We start from the raw sequence: 24163 nt of genomic DNA, 5'->3' as shown, positions 1-24163 counted from the left end.
CTACTCTTCTCACAGATAAATGTATCAGCGTAGAGGACTGTATACGTTTAAAAGCTTTCCCTGTAACAGGCTGTGGAGTCCCACAAGGTTGTGAGACGTCGAGGCTCCGACGTTTTCTAGAAAATCGCTCACATATGGCAGTGAGGTTGTCAGCCTTACGCGCCGGCCGCCCTTTATCCCAGGAAGATTCCTGGTACTCATTTCTGTTAGAGGCTCAGTCGATCCAAGGGCCATAATGCGGCCGGAAGAATTACGTCAATTGAAAAATCCAATAACCTCATCGGTAATCGAGCCCACGACCTTCCGGCTTGTAGCATAGTTCCTCAGCCAATACGCTACCGCGTGTCCCCCCGTATAGGTTTAAATTTTGTTTAAGATTGGCGTATTGAATTTTATCGCACATTTAATATGTAAAATCCGCAGAGTCTGCCATAAATATGTGTGTTCAATAAGTACTGGCTTGTGAATGAGTTACGCCCAGTGGCTTAACTCATATACGAGTACTTTTCTTGTTCACTTAGGCGTCATTTTAATTAATTTATTGGGGTTTTTCTCAAGTCTGTCCGGTAGAATTAGGATGGTGTATCTTTTCAGTCTTGCTATTGTCTACTAGGTTCGATGCTAGTGCATTATTGTGGTTTTCTAAGCATATTTTTGTGAAACATTTTTCATTTTTTAATTTCTTGTCTCGCTATTTCTATGAAGCGAAGTGGGCAGTAAACATCTATTGACATAAAGAATCATACGTTTTCCTGATGACGTAGTAGTCTCAGCTGGAGGTCCGACAATCGAAACTACGTTGTGACGCTCCAATCCAAGGTCTGAAAGACTGTATGTACATTGCACCGTTCAAGTCCCGATGAGGTCATTAGATTTTTTTTCAGTTGACCTAATCGTTCCACCCACACTGTGGCCCTGGAGTCGACTCAGCCTCTAACAGAAATGAGTACCAGGAATTAATTAAATAATTTTCCTGGGGAGTAAAGCGCGGCCGGCGCGTAAGGCTGATAAGCTTACCGCCATCTTTGAGCCGACTGTCTAGATAATGTGGGAGCCTCAACGTCTCACAACCCCATGGGCCTTCACGGCCTGTTACAGGGATAGCTTTACTTTACTTTTACTTACCGCTATAGGTCCGTTTCGGGGACTGGAATAGCTCAGTCGGTAAAGCGACCGATTATGGCTGGACGACTGTGGTACGATTGTCAGCAAGGGTAATAGCTTCTTCTCCATTGCACAGAGTTTAGATCAACTCTGGGAGGGGGGGGGGAGAAGAGGCCTAAACGTGAGGCTGACCACTCACCTCCATCAAGTGCAGGAGTCAAGAATGGTGGAGCTATACCTCCACTCCATATGTCTTCATGGACAACTTTGCCATTTGGAATCTTGTTCCTCTCTTCTGCTGTGCAGTCCCCGGGTGCGAATGTCATAGCGAACCTCTGTTCATCGAATATTCTAACGGAGCTTCATGGGCAGAACCCGTCCTGAGAAGCGATAGTCGCTCAGCCAGTCAATAAATTCTCTTCCGTTTATGGAATCCGAAGTTTCCTGCAGTTTACAGTGTTCAAAAGAACCCACCACTGGATCTAACCCTTCCTTCTTCTCACCAGGTCCTCTGGCTTGCTTCATTTCAGAATGAACTTCAGAATCAATAAATAATATTTAGGCAGTTGGTACGAGTCCATGGACCAAGGATTGGTCCATCAAGAGGCCTCTATATGAACAGAACAACAACAACAAAAAAACGCAGGCTTGAACGATAACGCGACTGGAATTAGAACTCTTGTACCCAGTGTTCGTACTTTTGGAAACATCACGCAGCTTAGGCCGATCACCACCACATTTCTTAAATAAAAGTGAAGAGGTAAAGTTGTCCCTATGCTTAACTAATTAAGCACTACGCCATGAAGACGTATGGGGGAAGTGGATGTATAGACCCACGTTTTCTTGATCTCGGCACTAGTTGGAGGTAAATGGTCAGCTTCACGCCCCGGCCACTCTACTCCAGGGGAAAGAGCCCTCGGTACACATTAGATAGGAGGCTGGGTGGGCCCCAGAGCCGGTCTAAACGACATGGAGAAGTGAAAATTCTTGACCATACCGGGATGCGAACTCCTACCCCTCGGTCATCCAGCCAGTAGCCAGTCACTATACCAACAGCTCTATTGATTTTAATATTATTCTCCCAAATGGTTTCTTCCCATAAGGATTTGCATTAAAATTTCAACGTATTTTACATATGTGCTACGTTCCCAGACTATGACGTTCTTTCTTTGTTCACCCAATTAATATTTAGTGAAGAGTAAGCCTACAAAATTATGAAGTTCCTCACTATGTAATATTCTATGTTCTTACGTTACTTCGTCCCAGTTAGGTCATCATTCTCCCATGTTCATTATGTTATGATGATCAAGGTCCTCCTCAACATAAGTTCCTACAGCATTGCTTTCAGATAATCTACAAATATATCCGGTTACAATAATCCACTCCCCACGCGGTCCATAACAGCAGTTAACACGTTTAAGAGTTGCTGTAGAAAGAACTAATTATATTTTGTTCTGCTTCTAAATCTTCTAAGGGCCTGTAAAATAATATCTGGTACAAACGTATTTTGTAAGATACTGTAACGTATGCGACGACCACGAGATATTCGAATATACCAGAGACGTTTCTAGGTAACGGCTCGGGAAACACGTTCCCGCAGCAACGAATCGACGGGCAGCAGTAAAGGCACTGCTAGAAACAGAGTGTTTCTACGCGGTCCGTGCCGAGGAGTTATCTTTAAGACAATTGGGGTGATCAAGCTCAGTTCTGTACGGGAGTCTCTGAAGAGAGGACTTGAGCCGGAGGTAGAGGAATAGCCATTGTTGAAGCCATTACCAGGAAACGTATAGTAACAGAGTGAGAACACTAGACTGTGTACACTAGTGAACTGTAAATTGTGAAGATAGCGATAGTGTTATAGTCGCTTTTAGTTACGACCTGTAAGTGGATAATATACCTATTCATCAATCCAAACCCCGCCTATAGTCACATAATTACACGTGACGATACTTCCTTTTAGGGACCCTTTCTGTTGGTGCTAACACAAACCGTTTCTATTACATATCCGTCTCTATGAAGCTTACTATATTCTGGGTTTTAACGCTGTGTGTATCTTCATGGTTTCTTACTTACCTTACTCGTAGACCCTGAAGATGAATGTGATACATTCCTGCGAAGTATCGTTGGACTTCTACCGAACTGTACGGCGTTACAACCATACAGATCGCACTCTTCTTATTGCGTAGAATTCGAGAAGAGTGGCATTTAGCTAGAAGAAAACCATTACCTATCCCAACTAACATTTTTACAGCAGTTTATATTTGCTTCACTTCGGGTTAACAAAATGTGACGCATCCTTTTCTCCTGACTCCATATAAGTGCAATAACCCAAGTTAAGCAAGCAGAGAGGCGCCGCCATGGTTTATGGGTATTTCCACTGTAGCAGGGATAATGCCCCTGACTGAAACGATGTCTGGACAGACGCTGTTGTTCCATATGACGGCGCCGAGCGTCGAGACGACGTGAACAACAGCGTTATGATGGCGCTACCAAGGTTTATACACTTTATGCTTAACAGCGGCCCTTATATATACATATTTTCATTTCTGCTTTATTTAATCTGCGTTTCGTTGCTGTGACTGAGGGGGTTTAAACAGGACTATGTCAACTTTTGTGAGATTGTGAAAGTTAACTGCAAAAGACGACCGTTGTAGAGTGCGTGTTTCTGACATCTTATTGTAATGTGTGTAACTGATTTGTGTCTGTAAGAGGAGTACGTGAAGGAGTGTAGTAAATGTTATTCATTGTGCATGTCAGTTGAATCTTGATATAGTAAACAACTTTTCATATCTTATTTCGATATAAAATTCACTGTTTCTTATGGAAACCTCAAATATTGAATACCACATTTTTCTTCTTCTCAATTTTTCTTACGTATTGAAAATTCAATTTCAGAAAAACTCTCAGACGAAACAGTAATCCAATTCATATGTTCTAATAGAGATACTGGGGGTCGATTACATAAATTACTCTAGGCTATATAATTCTGTTTTGGAAACCTGCAAATATTTACTTTGAGAGAAAACAAAGGTCTAGTGGTAAGACTTCCTTGCTACAGGTCCATAGGTCTCGGGTTCGATTCCCGGCGCTAGCAGATATTCTGAAGAGTAATGTATCTGGAACGGGGTCCACTCAACCTCGTGAGGATAATTGAGGAGTGATTTCAAGGAAATAGCGGCTCCGGTCTAGAAAACCGAGATTAACGGCCGTGGGGAACCGTTCTGCTGATCACGTGACACCCTCTGTACGCAAAAGTTGTCACTAACTTTGCCGACAAGCCGCGGTCGGTCGGTATAGTTCGCTTGCGGACTACAGGCCACGGAGTTTGTTTTGTTTCTGTTGTTTGAGGGAAAACAGGATTTTGACAGCGACGCTGGAATTGATTTGTTGATAGATTGTTAAGACGCTCTGTCAGTCTCTCGTTATGTGGCGTCCGATTCCTTGATGACACTGAATTACGAACCGTGGAAACCGTATGGAGCGGACTGATCGTGACGTAACTGAAAGAAATTTCCCGAATTCGTTTGGAGGGAAAGAAACTCAAGTAGGATAGTCGGTATCCCAACGGAGATTCGGAACGGGCTCCACTGCTTGAGGCAGATTGCTCTGTCATCGCAAGTGTGACTCATTTTTGGAATATTCAAATAATGCTCTTTCAACTATATTCATTGCAAAGCTTTGGTTGAGATACAAATAGGATCATGGGTGTCCAACAGATGAAATTCAGAAGTGTACCCATGGCGTGGTTCAATACACGGAAAGATTCAGCGAAACCTCGAAAATCCCCCTAGAAACTAGGCACAACGGCAGAGGATCATTTTGGCGCTTATCAAATACATTGCTAGAGTGTTAACGCTACACTAACCTGCCGCATTGAGAATGTGGAACATGGTATTTGCGATGAAATTAAATGACAGGTCATCAAATTTATGCGGGATCTGGGATAGCGCAGTCGATATAGCAACTCGTTACGGGCTAGACGACCTAGGGGATGGAGTTAAATTCCCGGTAGGGACAAGAATTTTATCTTCACCACATCACCTAGACCGGTTCTGGGGCCCACCCAGCCTCCTATCCAGTGTGTACCGGGGGCAATTTCCCTGGGGGTAAAGTGGCCAGGGCGTGAAACTGATCACTCACCTGCATCTAGTGCCGAGGTCAAGAAAACATGGATCTATACCTCCGCTCCCTCATACGCCTTCATGGCGTAGTGCTTAAATAGTTAAGCACAGGCACAACTTTACCTGATAGCCGTACACTGTCTCTCCCGCTGTGTGATGATTATGTCCCTGAATGGATCCCTGTATTTAGCAACACTACCGTATGGAGAACAACGAATTACCACGTTTGCTCTACAGGGCACATTAAATTCAAAATGGCGTACTTTAACTGGTACAACATGCGTAAGTAGATTTGTTATTAAATACGTATTTTAATTCTGATCTTCAACAAAATTGTTGCTTTGCCGTCTAACATGTAGACGTATGTATGTGAACACGGGTGAATACCGGGGTGTGAACATATTGGTAAATATCTTGTATTTTTTGCTCCAGAAATAGAAACTAAATGAAGAAAACGATCAGAAATACAACCGAAAACATAATACGCAACTCTTGGTCACCTCTCAACACTTATGAGCAATGTACGTAAGGATGAGTAAACCTCTACAACTGGGTAAAATTCTGAATAATTCCAGCGTAGTNAAATGAAGAAAACGATCAGAAATACAACCGAAAACATAATACGCAAGGATGAGTAAACCTCTACAACTGGGTGAAATTCTGAATAATTCCAGCGTAGCGTAACTTAATACAACCCTAAATAACCCAGATGTGCCAGGACAGCGCAGGCTAATGCGCAGACGGATACGAAATGAAATGCGCACACGGGGTGCGCAGTGACATGATATTGATTGTGTCAATATAACCTTTCCCAACCCAACCTAACCTTGCGTAATCTCATCTAGACTAGTCTGGTCATGCGCAGACGAATGCAGTACACTTATATGTACGACCTGATATGGGGCCGCGCCATAGCTCAAGGGGTTAGTCGCTGGTGGTCGCTGGCGTCGCTGGCTTCCCACCGAGGCGGCCCGGGTTCGATCCAGGATCTGGTCAAGTGGGATTTGTGGTGGACAAAATAGCGCTGGATCAGGTTTTCTCCTAGTACTTCGGTTTCCCCTGCCAATCTTCATTCCACCAACTGCTCCACAATCACCCTCACCTATCATCTGGGGCTGGTACAATAGGCCAGAAGTGGCCGCAGTACAAGGGACTTAGTCCCACCCCAGCAGCATTACAAAGAAGACCTGATATATCAGTCTGATCTAACAACCTAATTCCGTAATCCTTGAAGTATATTTTATTTATTTGAGTTCTTTTAGATCAGTTTATTCTCTGTCCTCTGACACTGAGCAATTATATTCAACACGTTATTGCCCCTCGAACAGTTTAAAATAACGTTATAATAACGACTCAGTATAAAACCTTAATTTTTCTGTTACTAAACTGCTATAAACTACTCGTACTTGTGCCAACACATGACTTAGTCTTCATCATTGAACGTATAAGGCATTGAGAGTTTTGTTGCATTTTGTTGGATCATTTGCTTTTTGAGCCTGAAGACGAAGGCGGTACGTTCCTGCGAAACATTGGTGAACTTCTATCGGACTATCTGGCGTCACGGCCCAGAAGCAATCTCTACATCCAGTCCCACGAGAACTTCAAAGTATTATTATATTCGTTGTGTTATATTATGTTATGTTATGTCTTGTTGTGGTGTGTTGTGTTATGTTATTTCTTCTGTGTGGTTTAAATTGGACATGTCGAACAAAAAGAACCATTAACTATTTCGAAGTATTGTTCCACTGATCTTTTTGAGAAATACATTATGACGAAAGCTCTTGAACGTATCTTTCTGATAATAGGCATAAATCTGAACAGGTAACTATCAGGCAAAAATGTAGATAAAACTTGTGTTTCAGCTTCAGTCCTGTCTGATGTAATACTCAAACTCGTCAGAGTAATTATTTATTGAATAGAACTCTTCTTATATTACAGTTTTCATAAATACGTCATCACATGTATGAAGTTCGACTATAGACGGGGTTTGGAATGGTAATTGAATTTATTGGACTCTAATACAATTCGTGACTACACTTTATAAATCACTATCACACACAGATAAGCGTTCACACTCACGTTTTTACCTACCGTTTCTCTGTAACGGCTTCAGTGACAGACGTTCCACTTACTCTGAGTTCCGTAACTAGCCCCGTGCCTCAGCTATCAGCTTCTAACAGCAACGGCTCACAAGGACTGAACCACAGCAATCCTGTAACTTACTCCACTTAACTGAACTGAACTTAACGCGCTCCACTAATTGTCCTACTTATAACATATAGGCACGGACCGCACAGAAAATTCCCTCTGTTGCTGTATACATTGTTGCGTGCGCGGCCATCGGCGCGGACCATGCAGAAAACACCACTTTCCATCCAGTTAATCTGCACTTGTGAAGAGTCTGTTTTCTAGCAACGGGCGTTGTTTACAGTCATTACTTAGCAACGGGTCTACATGCTACAATATGATCGCTGTTTTGTAACGAAAGAAATCTCGGAAGCAATTTTTTCTATACGACGGGTCTCACAATAGTATATTACAGCTTTATACAGTTGGTTGCACGCGGCCGGAGGGGGCCCTCCAGTTGATTTTATTCGTCCCTGATGAATATCGTTCCGTTCCCCAAAACGTGTTCACGTTTTCCTCTTTCTTACGAAAGGCCACAAATTTTGTCAAAAATAAAAATAATCACGAAAATGATTAATAAATATTCCGTGCAATTTTTCGTCTGATAACAGCGACGTCTGTAATGTAAGTAGAAAGATATGCCATCAAAATAACCTCAAGGGCATACGTAATTTCAATACAGCCTAGTAAACATTTGACGAAGCGACGGAAATGTGGCAACGTTAAATTTATATATTTTTTTAACTTTAAAGGTCCAATTGTTTTTACCCTGTTTGTTCTTCATATATCTGATCATTGCGGGGCAGATATTTGTATAAATATAGGTAATAGATTTTTTATAATGCGACTCCCAAGTACACAACCTAAGGTACAATACGGCCCCTAAGCTATTCAGCACTTCAACATTCTGACCCCTTACAATTCACCATGGAACCAGACAAACATCTCACACCGGAAGCAACTGGAGTCAGTGTCAGGGTTGCTTTGCGACTGGCGGTTTACCACCAATCAGTTCGTCTTGGCACCAACCCCTCGAAGATCACGAAAAATAATTTTATTTTCCAACTGAACACTTGCGGTTATAGTCCGTATGTAACACGAGACGATGCGTCTGTCATTTGCAATTGCTGCTGGTCTCGCCAGCGCAGTCGTTCTCAGATCCGAGTCCCGCGGGACTCTTGACCACATATTGCTCTCTCAGATTCGAGACTCCCCTAAGCTGAAGGGCCAGGTTCCCGTATTTATATCCCACAGGAACAGGGTGGTCCGGTTATACCACCAGGCACTGGGTTCCCATTTCATTGCATCTTACTGCTCGCAACGCTACGGTGGAAGTATTCGACCCCGCCTCCACACGGGTTTGAAGCAACTGCCCATGTACCGTACCTCCGTAGTCAGAAGGTGTAACTATGATTCATCAGCAGCGGCCTCCGTAGTCTAGGGGTAACGTTCCCACCTCATGACTCAAGGTACGCGGGTTCAAACCCGGCGGAAGTCGTGGAATTTTTAAGGGCGGAAAAATTCAGGGAACAAGTCCTCCGGGAGGGACATAAGCCGTGGGTCCTGTGTCGTAGATTTACGGCAACAATTTCCCGCCCAAGTAGTTTCCAATGCCTCTGATAGATGGGGGAAATATCAGGTACCGACAGCCGACCTCGTCGGCTGAACGGGGCGNGATCTATGGTCCTTGTGGCTCAGGGTTATGTTTAATATGAGATAAGTTTAATATGAACCACGTTTCGGGAGTTCGTCCTCTTCCCGTATTCATATTATTGGTGGTCACTATTCTACGCAGATTGATTTACATCGTCAACGTATGAAATAGGTCCATAGTATACACGACGTTTCGGAAGTTTGATCTTTTCCCGTATTCTTGTGATTCATGATCACTGCATTTTACTGAGACTGGCAGAATTCGTCAGCTTAATATGAACTAACTTCATGGAGCTCCGCCCTTCTTAAGAAGCCGCCAGTTGCGCAGTTACTCAAGAATTTCTCAGCATTTTATAGAATACGAAGGTCCATTACCGTGTTCACAAGAGCCCTCTAGCGGTCCCTATTCTGGGCCAGATCAATCCAGCCCATACCATCCCATCCTTACTTACTCATGGAGCCGAGCCCTTCTTGAGGAGCCGCCAATTCTGCAGCTACTCAATAATTTCCCAGCATTTTATTGAACCCGAAGGTTCATTACCATGTTCACAAGAGCCCTCCACTGGTCACTATCCTGAGGCAGATCAATCCAATCCATACCGTCCAATCCTATCTAAGATCCATTTTAATATTGTCCACCCACCTCCGCCTTGGCCTTTCCCGTGGTCTCTTTCCTTTTGACTTTCCCATCAAAATCCTATATTCATTCCTTTTCTTCCCCACATATGCTGAATTTTCTACCCATATAAGTCCATAAATAATATAGAAGACGTTTCGGGAATTCACTCGATTCCCGTATTCGGGTATGCGCTTGTCTTTATACTTACAGTCGACTTCCATTGGCTGAGGAACGGTTAAGTAAAGCAACAGAATAACAGGTCTCGTCCACAATTTCTTGAACGTGTGAACGTAGAGAACTGCACGCCCTCCACCGCACATTAACTCTCCCCCTCCCACCAAGCCTGCTTCCCATGTTTACCACCTATTAACCATAAGACCTCCAGAAATGTCGGCGAGCTTAAGAATGTAAGAACCTAATCCTTTAGTGGAATACTGCAGCATGTCTTTACACTTCTGAAAAATCTCTTTCATCAGTAAATATTAGCTCTGGACCCGTGTGACTGCGGATTCACAACCAAAGTTCATGCACAGCTTCTCAGCCTATTGTGTACGAGGTTTAGCTCTCCTCCAGGGGCAGCTTCAGTATGTTGTATTTGGAGTCTGATTGTTCAGAGTGACAATAGATTACTTCTTAAAGGTTGAAACTGGTTTCTGTTCTCGAACCGCTTATTTCACTGGAATTTAGACGAAAACGTTTGTAATAAATGGAACTAAAATCTTTTTGCCAACAGCTAGCATCTTAAAAATAAAAGAAATGAATTCGTGTATTGATTTTCGTATTCATTTTTCAAAATTTATAACGAAGCAGCATTTCTCTGCTTTAGACCACTCATGCATTACAATTTCTTTCTGTCACCCAGTGCAGTTACTTCTCTTCAAATATTGTAACAAGTGACACTACAGCAAATGTCATCAACTTGTTAACAAGAATACAAACTTTATCGTTCTAAATATTCCCAATTTGCCATGTATCTTTACGATTGAAATTTTGTACGAGCAGATACAACTAGTTATTTTAGTTTTTTTTTTTGTTTCTGGGGTGGGATGAGACTGAGTCCATTTGGTACGTCGGCCACTAACTGGCCTATTGTACCAGCCCCGGATGACAGATGATGAGTGTGGAGCAGTCAGTGGAATGAGAATTGGCAAGGGAGACCGAAGTACTTGGAGAAAACCTACTCCAATGCTACTTTGTCCACCACAAATCCCACATTACCTGACCTGGGCTCGTACTCCTGCCGCCGCGGTTGGAAGCCGGCGACTAACCGTCTGAGCCATGGCACGGCCAGAGATATAACTATGCAACTGTTGCTATGAAGCAGGACATATTCTGAGAAAGCGATAGTCGCTCAGCTGTTCCAGACCCACTACTTCTCAGAAAAAGTGTGGGTAGCGCCGGGAACCAAACACGGACCTCTGGATCTGTAGCCAAGAACGCTGACCACTAGATCACAGAAGCGGTCAAGTCAATCTTATATCGTATCTAAAGTCACAGAAGGCAGTAATATCAGATGTCTTCCTCTATGATGACATATACAAAGGGATTTTAAAAGGGAGACGAATAAAGAAAGAAAGTAAAGGAAAGGGGAAATGTGAAAGAAGAGAGATAGGAGACAAGGAGAGAAGCAAGGGAACTAAAAAAAAAGGTAAAGAAAAGGAATGGAAAACAATTATGTGGTCTCATTGTGTCAAGATGCAGTGAATTTATAAATTACTTTCAGCTTCTACTGTACATTGACATCAAGCTGCAGGCCTGTGCTCACGTTCGGAAATTAGTTGCTTCGTTTAGTCTGCCGTAATTTCAGTTTTCAGTTGCGACGCAAGTGGCCGCCATCTGCCTTAATATTTTGTTTTCAGTATGTGGCAAATGAAGATGCGAGAATTTGGGTGAATGCTGGATTCTGTCCCACACTGTCACTGGTACCAAGGTGAAGGTGAGCTGGCCTGGTGGGCCGAAGTTTCTCTGCATATTATTCCTAAACAAGACATTCCCTCCCACTGTACACTACAATGCGAACTAAGTAGGTGGTGGCGAGTGGGTGAGTAAGCTGCTCAGTCTGTGCCTCTCGAACCAAACTCGGCTCGCGAGAACATGTACACAAGAATGTTTATGGTAAAGATAAATTTATCCTTGTGCATAACTAATTAGGCACTACATCATCAAGGTGTTGGGGGGGGGGAGTGGATATACAGATACACGTTTTCTTGACCTCGGCACTAGCTGCAGATGAGTGGTCAACTTCACGCCCCGGCTCCTTTACCCCTGGGGAAAGAGCTCCCGGTACCCATTGGATAGGAGGCTGGGTGGGCCCCAGAGCCGGTCTGGACGACAATTAGAAGTTAAAGTTCTTGCCCCTACAGGGACTCGAACTCCGAACTTTCGGTCGTCCAGCCCGTAGCCATTGTGCGCTATTCCGACTCATTCAGTAAGCACGCAAATAAATAAAAATTAATTGAATAGAATTGAATTAAGTTATTGTTATGAAGAGTTTTCATAAAAATGCCAGTGTTTTAAATTTGAATATTTATTGAATACAGTGAGAACTCTTCATAGGCCTGTAAACCTACTTAGAGATGAAGGGTTGTATTTGCTTACAATGCAGCAAAATGTTACAGGTAGGAGGTTAATACTTTGCATTCTGTGTTATGTACATCATGTATCAGTATTATTAGGGTAACCAAACGAAATAGGATGAAATGTGCGGAAGAAGTAGGACAAAATTTTATTTGAATACCCGAATGGAATAGCATAGATAATGATAAAAGTGAAATTATCTCTGTGTCTAATTAACCATTTAAAGCTCGCTGGTTGACGTATGTACCACCTACTTCAACTCACTAAATCTCTACATTCTGCCCACAGAGTGTACTTTTGTGTTTCATAAGGTTCTCACAATAAACAGCTTTCTTCTTCCCTACAAAGCATTAATCAGTTGATCATAGAAGAATGTGTTTCCTCTGAGGTACGAATTCAATTGTTATAATGTACTATTTTGAAGAAATTAAGTTTTTAGGGTGTTTAGCATTACGCCAAGTACACGTATTGGGGAAGTCGGTCTAGACTCTATGGAGAAGAGAAAAATCACTTTCCCCTACCGAGAATCGGACCTCGATTTTCCGGTTGTCCAGTTTGTAACCTGATCATTACGGTAGCTTAACTATCATGCTCAAATTACGCAGATAATAAGATAAAATTATAATTGATTTGTGAGATACATGGTCTGAAGATATGAACTAAATTCAACTGACTGAAGATAGGATGCCGGTCACGGTAGCCGAGCGGTCTAAGGCATGTACTGTCTTCGCTCGCTCGGAAGCCGGGATCGTGGGTTCGAAACCCGCACAAGACATGGATGTTTGGTGTGTATTCTATGTTTGTGTTGTCCTGTGTTTAGGTAGAGGCCTTGCGACGAGCTGATTACTCGTCCAGAGTCCTGCCCTCTGTAAAATGATCATGAAACTGAAAAATCAGAGGCCAGGGTCCAAGGGGGAAGAAGAAGAAGAAGAAGAAAGATTACGATGGCGCATTCGATAATGAACCTTCGGGTTATATAAAGAACGAACACATTGATTAAGTGGTGAATGGCTATCAGTTTCACGTTCAGTATTAAGGTCCGCTTAGTAAATTGGTACTCTACTGTTTGCTTGTCTGTCAGTGGAAATGCTTAACTTGGGATAGAGTCAATCAGTTTTCTAATTCATTCATTGCGTCAACGGACCAGTTACTTTTCGTTCTTACTACTTGCTTCCATAAGACCCATCTTAATGTTGTCCTCTCCCCTCCTTTGGCCTGCAGATGACCGCTATTCTGAAAGCTTCTGCATCACAACTCATATTTCTGGTGTTCCCATCTAATCGAAATGCCCAGCCAATCTTAAATTCCTTGATTTAATTATCTTTAACAGAATTTGGCGGCTTGTATGAGTCGGAATTGGGAATTTTCATTTTGAAGTAATGTTCTAGAATTCTATCCGAAAGCTACCCATTTCACATGTCTGCCTGTCTGCCGGGTGCTACGTATGAGGACTGCTATGGTGTTCACTTTCCCTAAGCCAATGCCAAGCTGGTACCACGTGTTAGGCAACGACCCCTCCGTGCAAATCCTTTCCTACACACCATACATTAACGTTTTCCGTCGAGTTGGTTGATGTGACAGTAACGTTGTAGTCTAGCGGCCTCCGTAGTCGTGACTCAAGGTACGCGGGTTCAAACCCGGCGGAGGTCGTGGAATTTTTAAAGGCGGAAATATTCAGGGAACAAGTCCTCCGGGAGGCACTTTAAGCCGTCGGTCCCGTGTCGTAGCTTTACGGCACGTAAAAGAACCTCATGTCCCAAGGGGACCTCTGAGGCAANCTCCAATAACAACAACAACAACAACAACAAAACGCTGTAGTCATATATTCCGGAGGTGCTCCGTTCGAATCTCGTCCGGAGAATTTTCATGATTTTCCTCATCCCATTCGAAGTACTCCGAGATACTGCCCGTTTAAGTCACGACTGCTTCCTTCAAGATCCTTTCCAATTCACTAAAAACAAATAGTCATGAAGTTACCTCTCCTAATTCCCCACCCTACAATTCCTATAGCTCACACAGCATCTCCAAAGAAAGTAAGCACTTGTCCCTGTACTAAATGAACTAAACACGACACCATGAAGTTACTAACCGTAAGGTCGTAGGTTCAATTCCCGGTGAGGTAATTGAATTTTTTCAATTGACCTAATACTTCCAGCCGAACTATGGCCCTGGGGTTGACTCAGCCTCTAACAGAAATGAGTACCGGGAATCTTCCTAGGGGTACAGGACGGCCGGCGCATAAGGCTGGCAACCTCACCGCCGTCTGCCAGCCGATTGTCTACAAAATGTTGGAGCCTCTATGTCTCACAACTCTATGGGCCTCCACGGCCTGTTACAGGGATACATTTACTTTTTACTATAAAGAAGTATGAGGCAGTGGAGGTATATCTCCACAATTCTTGACCTCGGCACCAATTGGAGGTGAGTGGTCAGCTTCAAGGCCTGTCCGTTTTATCCCCGGGGAGAGAGCCTCTCACTACCCGCTGGATAGGAGGCCGGGTGGGCCCCAAAGCCGGTGTGGACGCTTCGAATAAGAAAAAAAATATTTTACTTCTTGCCGAGAATAGACCNCCCCCCCATGCTCCAGCCCGAAGGCCGTCGCTATACCAACTGAGCTACCCCGAACTGCTTGTTTTATAGACGAATGGACAACGATGAATGTAGGCTGATGAGTTGCAACTCGTCCGCTGTAAATATCTGTTTCCCGGTAAGTGTTGCGGGTGGCAGCTACGGTGAACAGCGTTTAACATAGACCTCACACTGTCATGCTTTATGTAAGGTTAATTTGAAGGACATGTCTGTCACAGTAAGCCTCCAAATATTTTCTGAAATACAGGAAAGAGAAGGCAAGAACAAGCAAGGGAGGAGAATACGCCTATTTGGATCTAAAGAAACGCGGTAAGAGCAGTTAACGAATTATAGTGAAGAGCGTCTTGTTGTCAGCTCTTCACAACACATTGTTATGGTCATGCAGTGAGTCGGACATGGGGAAGTAGTCAAATGCGTGTAGTAATTTAGTCGGAAATCTTCAGGCAGACTAATTTGGAAGACCTTGGCAAAGTTGGGAGGATAATGCATAAATTGATCTTAAACAAACTGGGTGTGAGGATGGATTCTAGAAGTCAACTGTGGCGACGGTAATGAACCTTCGGGTCTCGTAAAGGACGAAGAATTTCTTGATCAGCAGAANTCCCATACCCAGGCACTATATATATATAGTGCCTGGGTATGGGATGAACGACAGATATTCGATTTTTTTCAAAAATCACATAATTTTCACTTCTCCAACGCGTCTCTGGAGCTCATTCAGCCTTCAATCCAATGTACAGGTTGGCCCAAAAGACAATTAACTGGTTAGTAATAAAAGGTAAAAAGTAAAGTTTTCCCCGTGCGTAATTAATTAAGGACTACGCCATGAAGGCGTATGGGGGAGTTGATATATAGATCCGCATTTTCTTAACCTCGCCACTAATGGGAGGTGAGTGGTCAGCTTCAAGCTTCGACCGCCTAACCCTTGGGGAAAGAACCCCGTACCCATTTGATAGGTGGCTGGGTGGACCTCATAGCCGGTCTGAACGACGTTGAGAAGAGAAAATTCTTGACCATGCCAGTACTCGAACTCCGATCCCTCGGTCGTCAAGCTCGTAGCCAGTCGCTATCCCGACTCTCTGCTAGAGGTAAAGCTATCCCCGTACCAGGCCGTGGAGGCCCATAGGGTTGTGAGACGTTGAGGGTCCCACATTATCTAGACAATCGGCTCACAGATGGCTGTGAGGTTGTCAGCCTCACCCGCCGGCCGTTCTTTACCCCTTGGGAAGATTCTGGTACTAATTTCTGTTTGAGTCGACTCCATAGTGAGGCTGGAAGGATTAGGTCAACTGAAAAAAAAAACTCATCGGGATTCGAACTCGCGACCTTCGGGCTTGTAGCACAGTGACTCAACCAACTACACTCCTGCGTCCCCCGAACCCGGCTCTCTCCTGGTTAGCAATATGTGCACTAATATGGATTAGAAGTTTATTTGTCACTTAATGCATTTAAAAAAATTGTTCAAAATGGAATCCTATGAGTTCAATGCATCACACACAACGCCCTGGTGCCGTTCCATAAGTTGCATGGCAGCTTTAATTCTATTAAGATAAATGTCTTTTGAGGCACTCTAACCCCGGCTTGAAACTATCAGAGCTTGGATCTGCTCAATCATCATCATCATCATATAATGCTTACATTAAGAATGATTGGAGATTTACCTCCACTACCCCATGAGTCTTCATATCGTAGTACTTAACATATGGTCAGCATAATCTGTTTCACCCCATATTAATAAATAAAATGTGACGAGGCTCGATCCTGCTGGTTAAGATAACAATCTCTTAATATCAGTACCTGCCGGTCACGGTAGCCGAGCGGTCTAAGGCATGCACTGTCTTCGCTCGCTTGGAAACCGGGATCGTGGGTTCGAATCCCACTCAGGGCATGGATGTTTAATTTCTGTGTATGCGTTTCTCTGTGTTTGTGTACAGGTAGAGGCCTTGCGACGAGCTGATCACCCGCCCAAGGAGTCCTACCGAATGTGTTCGATCTAGAAAAACCGAAGTGAACGGAGAAGTTCATGGAGGTAGGCCTAGGCCCACTGGGGCTGTAGTGCCAAAAAAATCAGTACCTACTTTTTAGAATGAACCCGTATTGTAATCTCATAGTTGCATTCCATGAATTAAAAGTGGCTCGCGACCTACAGGTTGACAACCATGTTCCCTATTTTACGAAATAATTTCTTTGATATTTGCGAGAACACGAAACTGCAGCTACCATGTTTATAGCACCGTATTAAAAATCCTCTAACCGCCTTAAACTTTTCAGCCCTATCCCTACTAATCCCTTAAAAGTGAAACCCCGCTCACGGATGAAGGCCAAAGAATGACATTGTATTTATGGCTTAAAGATTGAAGGTATGTGAGGTGTTGTGGGAAGGCAAGAAACTATAAATGGCTTTATTGGACTAGTTCTTTCAATTTCAGACACAGGCTGTGGCAGGGCTGGCCAACACGAATGTAAATTTTAACGATATCCCTGCGTTTAAGTACCTCGAAGTGGAGAACTGCAAACTAAAAACTGATAACTCCATGGAGTTTAATTCTTCTTGAGAAGCCACCAGTTGTTCAGCTACTCAAGAATTTCCCAACATTATACGGAACCCTAAGTTAATTTCCGTTTCCACAAGAACCTACCACTGATCAGTATCCTGAGCCACATTAATCCAGTCCGTACCACTCCATCATACTTCTCTAAGATCCTTTTTAATATTATCCTCACAACTACATCTAGATCTTCCTATTAGTCTCTTTATTTCTGGGGATTGCAAGTGAAGCTGAAAAGAATGTAAAATGATATGATGGACAGCAAAGTAGTAATATTTAAAACCCTATCTGCATATTTCAAATATGTAAATATATAATACAGGTAATGTAAAAACGAAAAGGTAAAGCTGTTCTTGTAACAGGCCATGAAGGCCCATAGAGGATTGTGAGACGTCGAGGCTCCCACATCTTCTAGACAGTCAGTTCATAGATGGCGGTAAGGTTGTCAGCCTTACGGGCCGGCCGCCTTTTTAACTCCCCCAAGAAAATTCTTGGTGCTCATTTCTGCTAGAGACTGAGTCGACCCCAGGGCCCTAGTGCGGCTGCAAGGATTAGGTCTATTGAGAAATCAAGTGACCTCATCGGGATTCGATCTCTTGACCTTCCGGCTTGTAGCATAGTGCCTCAACCAACTACATTACTGCATGTCCCCCAACCTAATTTACGTAAGGTTATCAAAGGAATTCTTCATATGGTCTAAAAATATTTGGCATATTTAGTTGAAATTTCATGTGAGAGACTTCCAATTCAATGCTGATATTTTTAATACATTTTAATATTTTTTTAAAAAATCATTAGTAAAGCAAGTGTCGCGTAACTTCGAACAAGGCCAAGAGTAACCTTGAAGGCGCAGAAGGAAAATTTCAGACATTTTTCTTCTGCGCATTCAAGGTTACTCTTGGCCTTGTTCGAAGTTACGTGACACTTGCTATAATTATGTGTCCTACATTGTAGAATGCACCCTTTCTAGTCTTGTAATATATTGTCATTGAAAATGCAACATTGAATAGCTTCTTTTTCGTGAACAAGGGCAAGGGGTAGTTCTTAAGACGTGTTCCTTCAAAGCTCGAAGTGTTCTTGAACTTTCGATCTTTTCCAATGTCTCCCAGCTTCCCGTCGTCTCTGGAATTGATATTGAAAACGTAGCTCTTGTTCTCTTGAAGCTCCTAAACTTAATTAAATATTACTGAAGAGTGAGAAGCACATCACGTGTCCACTAAAAACACCAACCGGTTAGTTCTGTTTACGGTTACAATCGCTGTTCTTTTGTGAGGATCACACTAACAAACAAATACATTCTGAGAGCAGAATATATCGTTTTAGTACGTCAAAGCATATGGTATGTACAGCAAGTCATTGTTTCTTTCCTGTCCGCTCTTTTCTATTCAAGTCCCGATGAGGTCATTTGATTTTTTCAGTTGACCTAATCCTTCCAGCCGCACTATGACCCTGGGGTCGACTCAGCCTCTAACAGAAGTGAGTACCAGGAATTAATTAAATAATTTTCTTGGGGAGTAAAGCATGGCCGACGAGTAAGGCTGAAAACCTTACCGCCGTCTTTGAGCCGATTGTCTAGATAGTGTGGGACCCTCGACGTCTCACAACCCTGTGGACCTTCACGGCCTGGTACAGGGATAGCTTTACTTTACTTTACATTTCATACCATATACAAGTAACCACTAATGTTCTGCCAGTCAACTCACTCATTTAAAAAGGAGGTGATAGTCCACTAGCAGGCCAAGTGTTTCTGTTCTCTTTTGGAAACTCGGAGACCCTCCTACTAGCCTCTGTCCAGAATCACTTGAACCAAGTCCACACTCTGAAATCCTGCTTCTTTAAGTTCCAGTTTCATATCCTCCTCGCATCTATGCCTAGGTCTCCGAATGGTTTCTGTCCTTTAAATTTTGCGACTAAAATAGTGTACTTTTCGTCTCTTCATGCGTGGTACACCACCCTTCTTGATTTCGTCACCAATATAGTACTGCAAGAGTGAAAATCATTAATCCCCTCGTTTTGCATTTTTCTCCATCCTCCTGTTAACTTACAAGTATTGAGTTTCGGGCGTTATGCATCTTCCTGATTTTTTATTTGATGTTTTAAATCTAAAACAGGACGATGAATAATCTCGGCATGTGATAACGTAGACGTGTTTTTTTGCTAGTGGGGTGGGACCAAGTCCCTTGTATTGCAGCCACTTTTGGCATATTGTACCAGCCCCAGATGATAGGTTAGGGTGATTGTGGAGCAATTGGTAGAATGAAGATTGGCAGGGGAAACCGAAGTACTCGGAAAAAAAACACCTGTCCCAGCGCCACTCTGTCCACCACAAATCCCACTTGACCAGACCCGGGATCGAACCCGGTCCGCCACGGTGTGAAGTCAGCGACTAACCGCTTGAGCTATGGCTTGGCCACCGGTAACGCAGGTGGTTGAGTCACTATGCTACAAGTCGGACGGTCCCGGGTTCGAGTCCCGATGAAGTCATTGATTATTTCAGTTTACCTAATCCTTACAGCCGCACTATGGCCCTGGGGTCGACTCAGCCTCTAACAGAAATGAGTACCAGGAATCCTCCTGGGAGGTAAAGGGCGGCCGGCGCGTAAGGCTCACAACCTTACCGTCATCTGTGAGCCGATTGTCTAGAAGAGCCTCGACTTTTCACAACCCTATGGACCTTCACGGCCTGTTTCAGGGATAGCTTTACCTTTTACCTATACCTTACACCCTGAATCTTCCTTCCAAAAGTGAGAGACCGAGAATTTTTAAACTCTGTTACACCTACTTGTAATTTTAAATTGGAATAAATGTTTTTCTTTGAAAGTGATAAAGGACAGCATAAAGTTGCATGTTAATCTGAGCACGAGGTTGTCACCCCTGGTGAACCTGGGGACATGTCGTGTTTCTGGTCACAATGCACGAAACTTTAAAGGCTGTTCTAGAGAAGACAGCATGAAGAGGTCTGCTAAGGACAGAGTAATATACAGTGGGAAAGTTGGCTTTCAGGCAGTTAATCTTGTTTCACGCTCCTACTGCAAGCATTTATTGCAGTTCGGAGACTCCATAATACGCTTTATGATGCCCTATTCCCATATCCCACACCTTTTCAAATATAAGAACCAGAAGGCTCATTTCTCTTATAATTTATACACAACAACGACCCTCTTTCATGCTACGAACCTTATTGAGACGTTGGTATAAGTTTCATCAATCATACCTATCTGTAAGTTTAGCAATCCCCGAAAGAGTGATTTACTGTTGTATCTTGAATTGCTGAAAGACAGGTTTTAACTTTCAGATGCCGTATAGGGTAGGAATGTTAAGGAGTTATTATTAGTTGGTCATGGCCTAATTGAGGGCACAATCCTGCCGTTCTCCTTGAGTGACTGAAGGAAATTACGAAACATCTAATTCGGAATAGGAGATAATCTAGCCGAGTTTCGAACCAGAATCCTCCGGAAGCAATGCCACTGCACTGACCTTCTCAGTAAGCTGTCTCATGTATACACATCCTTCCTACACGCTTCCTAACGGAACTGTTGCTGGCAAAATGCTGGAGTTCAATGCAGGAGCTGAGATGTAGCGCATGCCGACCATGTTGTGTTTAGTGCACGGTTCGCAAGTCTTCCGCTGATAACTAGGAGCGTATCCTATTTCTTTAGTGAGGTTTCTTCATTTGTGGCTTATTTAAGGAATAATGAATGGCAAAGGATGTGGATGGAAGCGGCCGTGGCCTGATTGAAGTAATATTGTATACCGGCATTTAGCTGTAGGGACTGAGTGAAACCACGTGAAACTCCGGACAAGATAGTCGGTACCTCTGCCGCAATTCGAAGCAGATGCTTTTCCAGTTCAAGTTAGAAGCATTACCGCTACGCCATCTTGTTCGACATTTTTAATTGCGAATAGAATTATCTATCTATCTATTCCTGTTGCTCTCACTTGGAGCATAGGACATCCGTGAAACGCTTCGTTTTACTTCAGTTTCTTAATCATAGACAGTTGGTAGGACTCCTTTGATGGGCCATCAGCCCATCACAAGGTCGCTACCTACGCAGGACAACACAAATACAGAATAAACACAGACAGACATCCATGCCTTGAATGGGATTCGAACCCACCATCCCAGAGCTCGAATGGGCGAAGACATTTCATACCACTGTGATCGGGAACAGAGTTATCGCTGAATGGTAATTCGGACTACAAAGGCAATTTTGGGCCGAGGCCAAAACGATAAAGTGTGGATTTTCCGTTTCTTATTTTAGATATTTTTCCTAAAGGACGGAGTGAATGTGTGGAAAATATGACTGTGTTTCTGTAATCTTTCTTTCTGCGATTCCTTGTTGTGCTCTTTCTTCCGTCATCTTCCGGTTCTTGCTTCGGAAACGCATAGTCTGACCCGAGGTGAATAATCCAAGGCAAGTTTGTACGCGGCCCAAAATGGCTGCCTCATTCCGCGATAACGTGATCCCTGCGTTATGTGCCGTAAGAGGCTGCTGCACGCCCCCTGTCTCTGTAAGGACAATAGGTGAACGCTCCGCCTGCTGGAGCGAGTCCTCGTCCAGATCTGATCATTCGGTATAGCTGATAACCTCCACATCAAAATCTGTTACTGAGGAAGTCGCTGATCATCGACTGAAAACAGAAAAACAAGATTGAAACTCGGCATCCAGTGAAATGTGTTTTGGTACGGTTTTGCTAGTGTCCGACATGGAGACCATTTGCATGTTGTATAGAAGAGATTTTCTCTGTTATTTTGTGCAGACTATTTCTAAAACGTGGTTTCCTTCTCTGACAGAAGGAAACTGAAAGGTGCTTGAAAACAGGACGAGAGATATTTTGTTTGGACATGTAGAAGAAAATCTAAATGGTATATAGACAGTCATAGGCCTATACCGATTCGGAAAGTTGTCTTATTCTGTATGACACTAAACTGTCCCAGAAATTTCTTGTATTAAAAGACATAAAAAGGAAGGTAAATTTGCCGCTCTGCTTAACTAATTAAACATTTGGCCATTAAGGCGTATGGGGGAGTGGCTGTATAGATCCACATTTTCTTGACCTCGGCGCTAATTGGAGGTGAGTGGTCAGCTTCACGCCACCGCCGTTTAAGCCCCTGGTACCCATTGGATAGGAGGCTGGGTGGGCCCCAGAGCCGGTCTGGACGACGTGTAGAAGAGAAAATTCTTGACCCTACCAGGACTCGAATTCCCACCCCTCCGTCGTCCAGCCCGTAGGCAGTAGGCGATGACGGCATATTGTCGCGCAAGAGAGGAGAAAATGAAAGGGAGCAGGAGTGTAGTGGGGATATCTTTCAGAGTGCAAGCAGTAGGAGAGAGACTCGCTATCTACCGTACGAGTTCTGCTCCGGTCTGCTCTGCTGTGATCACCTTGACCGTGGCAGGAGATGAAAACGCTGCATCCCTGTGCGCATCGTCCCACCGACTGTATTCGTCAATATTCTTGACTCCACGCAAAAGAACGAACGAATAGTGTATGAGCGTGTGCCATCTCTCACAGCGCATGCTCCAACTGAAGACAACGCTCTCTCGTTCCCATAGTGGATGGAGTATAGGTCCAAACATAATGGAGCTACTAAGCATCGAAGGAATACTATTTTTAATGTTACAAAAGCTAAGCAGTGATTGACTGAATTACTTCTGTATCTGTCGGTCAGACATTTTAAGAATATGTCAGTCGCTCATCGGGTCATAAAATTTCTCGATTTTTTTATAGAAGCCCAGTAATTTGTTACAATCTTCATACGATTCTACCAGTAAGCCCTTTCCTGGCCCACTTGAATCCAGTCCCATTCATATATTATTTTTAAGATACAGTTTAATATTATACTCCTATCTATGCTTAGGTCTTGCAAGTCAGATATTATCAATAACATTTTGCATGCATTTGTCATATCTGTCATGTGTGCTGCCTGTCTCGACAATTTCTTTTGTAAATTGTCCCGCTAATAATATTCGGTGTGGAGTACAAATTATGGAACCCCTAACACATACATCTATGTTGTCTATACTGAAGTAGTTAGTTAATTATTGGAGAGGGTGGGTTTCCCCATGCACTTAGACCAGTATTGGTCCATTGTGCTTCCCTCTATGATATTCTACCAGTCTCTATACCCTACCGATACTGGTGCGTACCATCAGTCCCGACCGAGCCAGCGAGTTCGGCCTCTACTGGCTTAGCGGTGTCTATAATGCTTCCCCCATCTATCAGAGGTGTTAGAGACTACTGTTGGGCGGGAAATGTCCTTGAATTTGGCTCAGTGACCTCCTTTGGAGATATGAGGTTCTTTTACGTGACGTAAAGCTACGACACGGGACCCACGGCTTAAAGTTCCTCCCGGAGGACTTGTTCCCAGAATTTTTCCGCCCTTAAAAATTCCACGACCTCCGCCGGGTTTGAACCCGCGTACCACGAGTCATGAGGTGGGAACGTTACCTCTAGACTATGGAGGCCGCTCTATAGTGAAGTAAACTCGATAATACGACGAGAACGTTTCTGGCCTGCAACTACAAGCCTCTTGCAGCAACATGCATGGTGACGGAACTGCCAGGATCATAGTCGTACGGTGCCCTTCGCACGGTCCCGAACATTGCCGACACGCGGCGACCGTGAACATCTGCTGCGCATGTCTTTTGCTGAGTCACAGATAACAGCAGTGGAGCAAACCGAGTTAGTGGAGGAGGTGGTTGTATTTCTGTTGGTGCGTTTGATGGTAGAATAGCTTCTAGTCTACAAGCATCGCAGCAATGGAATCGAAATCAGAATTGTTTACTGGGAGCTTGGAAGCCTCACAAAGGTCTGTTTCC

General features: G+C 43.6%; 1 protein-coding gene across 11 annotated transcripts in view; it reads left to right on the top strand.

Moving 5' to 3' along the window:
• Positions 1-24163, top strand: part of LOC111871353 (ubiquitin-like-conjugating enzyme ATG10) — a 647673-nt gene that overhangs the window by 500026 nt on the left and 123484 nt on the right. For 2 of the 11 annotated variants that reach the window (XR_004513763.1, XM_033754223.1), the window contains exon 5: positions 11484-11560. The exons of 8 other annotated variants lie outside the window; for them this stretch is intronic. The gene's annotated coding sequence lies outside the window, so the exon portion shown is untranslated. Of the gene's footprint in view, positions 1-11483; positions 11561-24023; positions 24154-24163 lie in introns of those variants that run through there. One more of the 11 variants, XM_023864408.2, reaches the window with a different exon arrangement.

The sequence above is a fragment of the Cryptotermes secundus genome, unplaced genomic scaffold (genome assembly GCF_002891405.2).
Source record: "Cryptotermes secundus unplaced genomic scaffold, Csec_1.0 scaffold122, whole genome shotgun sequence".
Classification (NCBI taxonomy): domain Eukaryota; kingdom Metazoa; phylum Arthropoda; class Insecta; order Blattodea; family Kalotermitidae; genus Cryptotermes; species Cryptotermes secundus.
The sequence above is the reverse complement of the archived record's forward strand: the minus strand, read 5'-3'. Positions and strand labels throughout refer to the sequence as shown.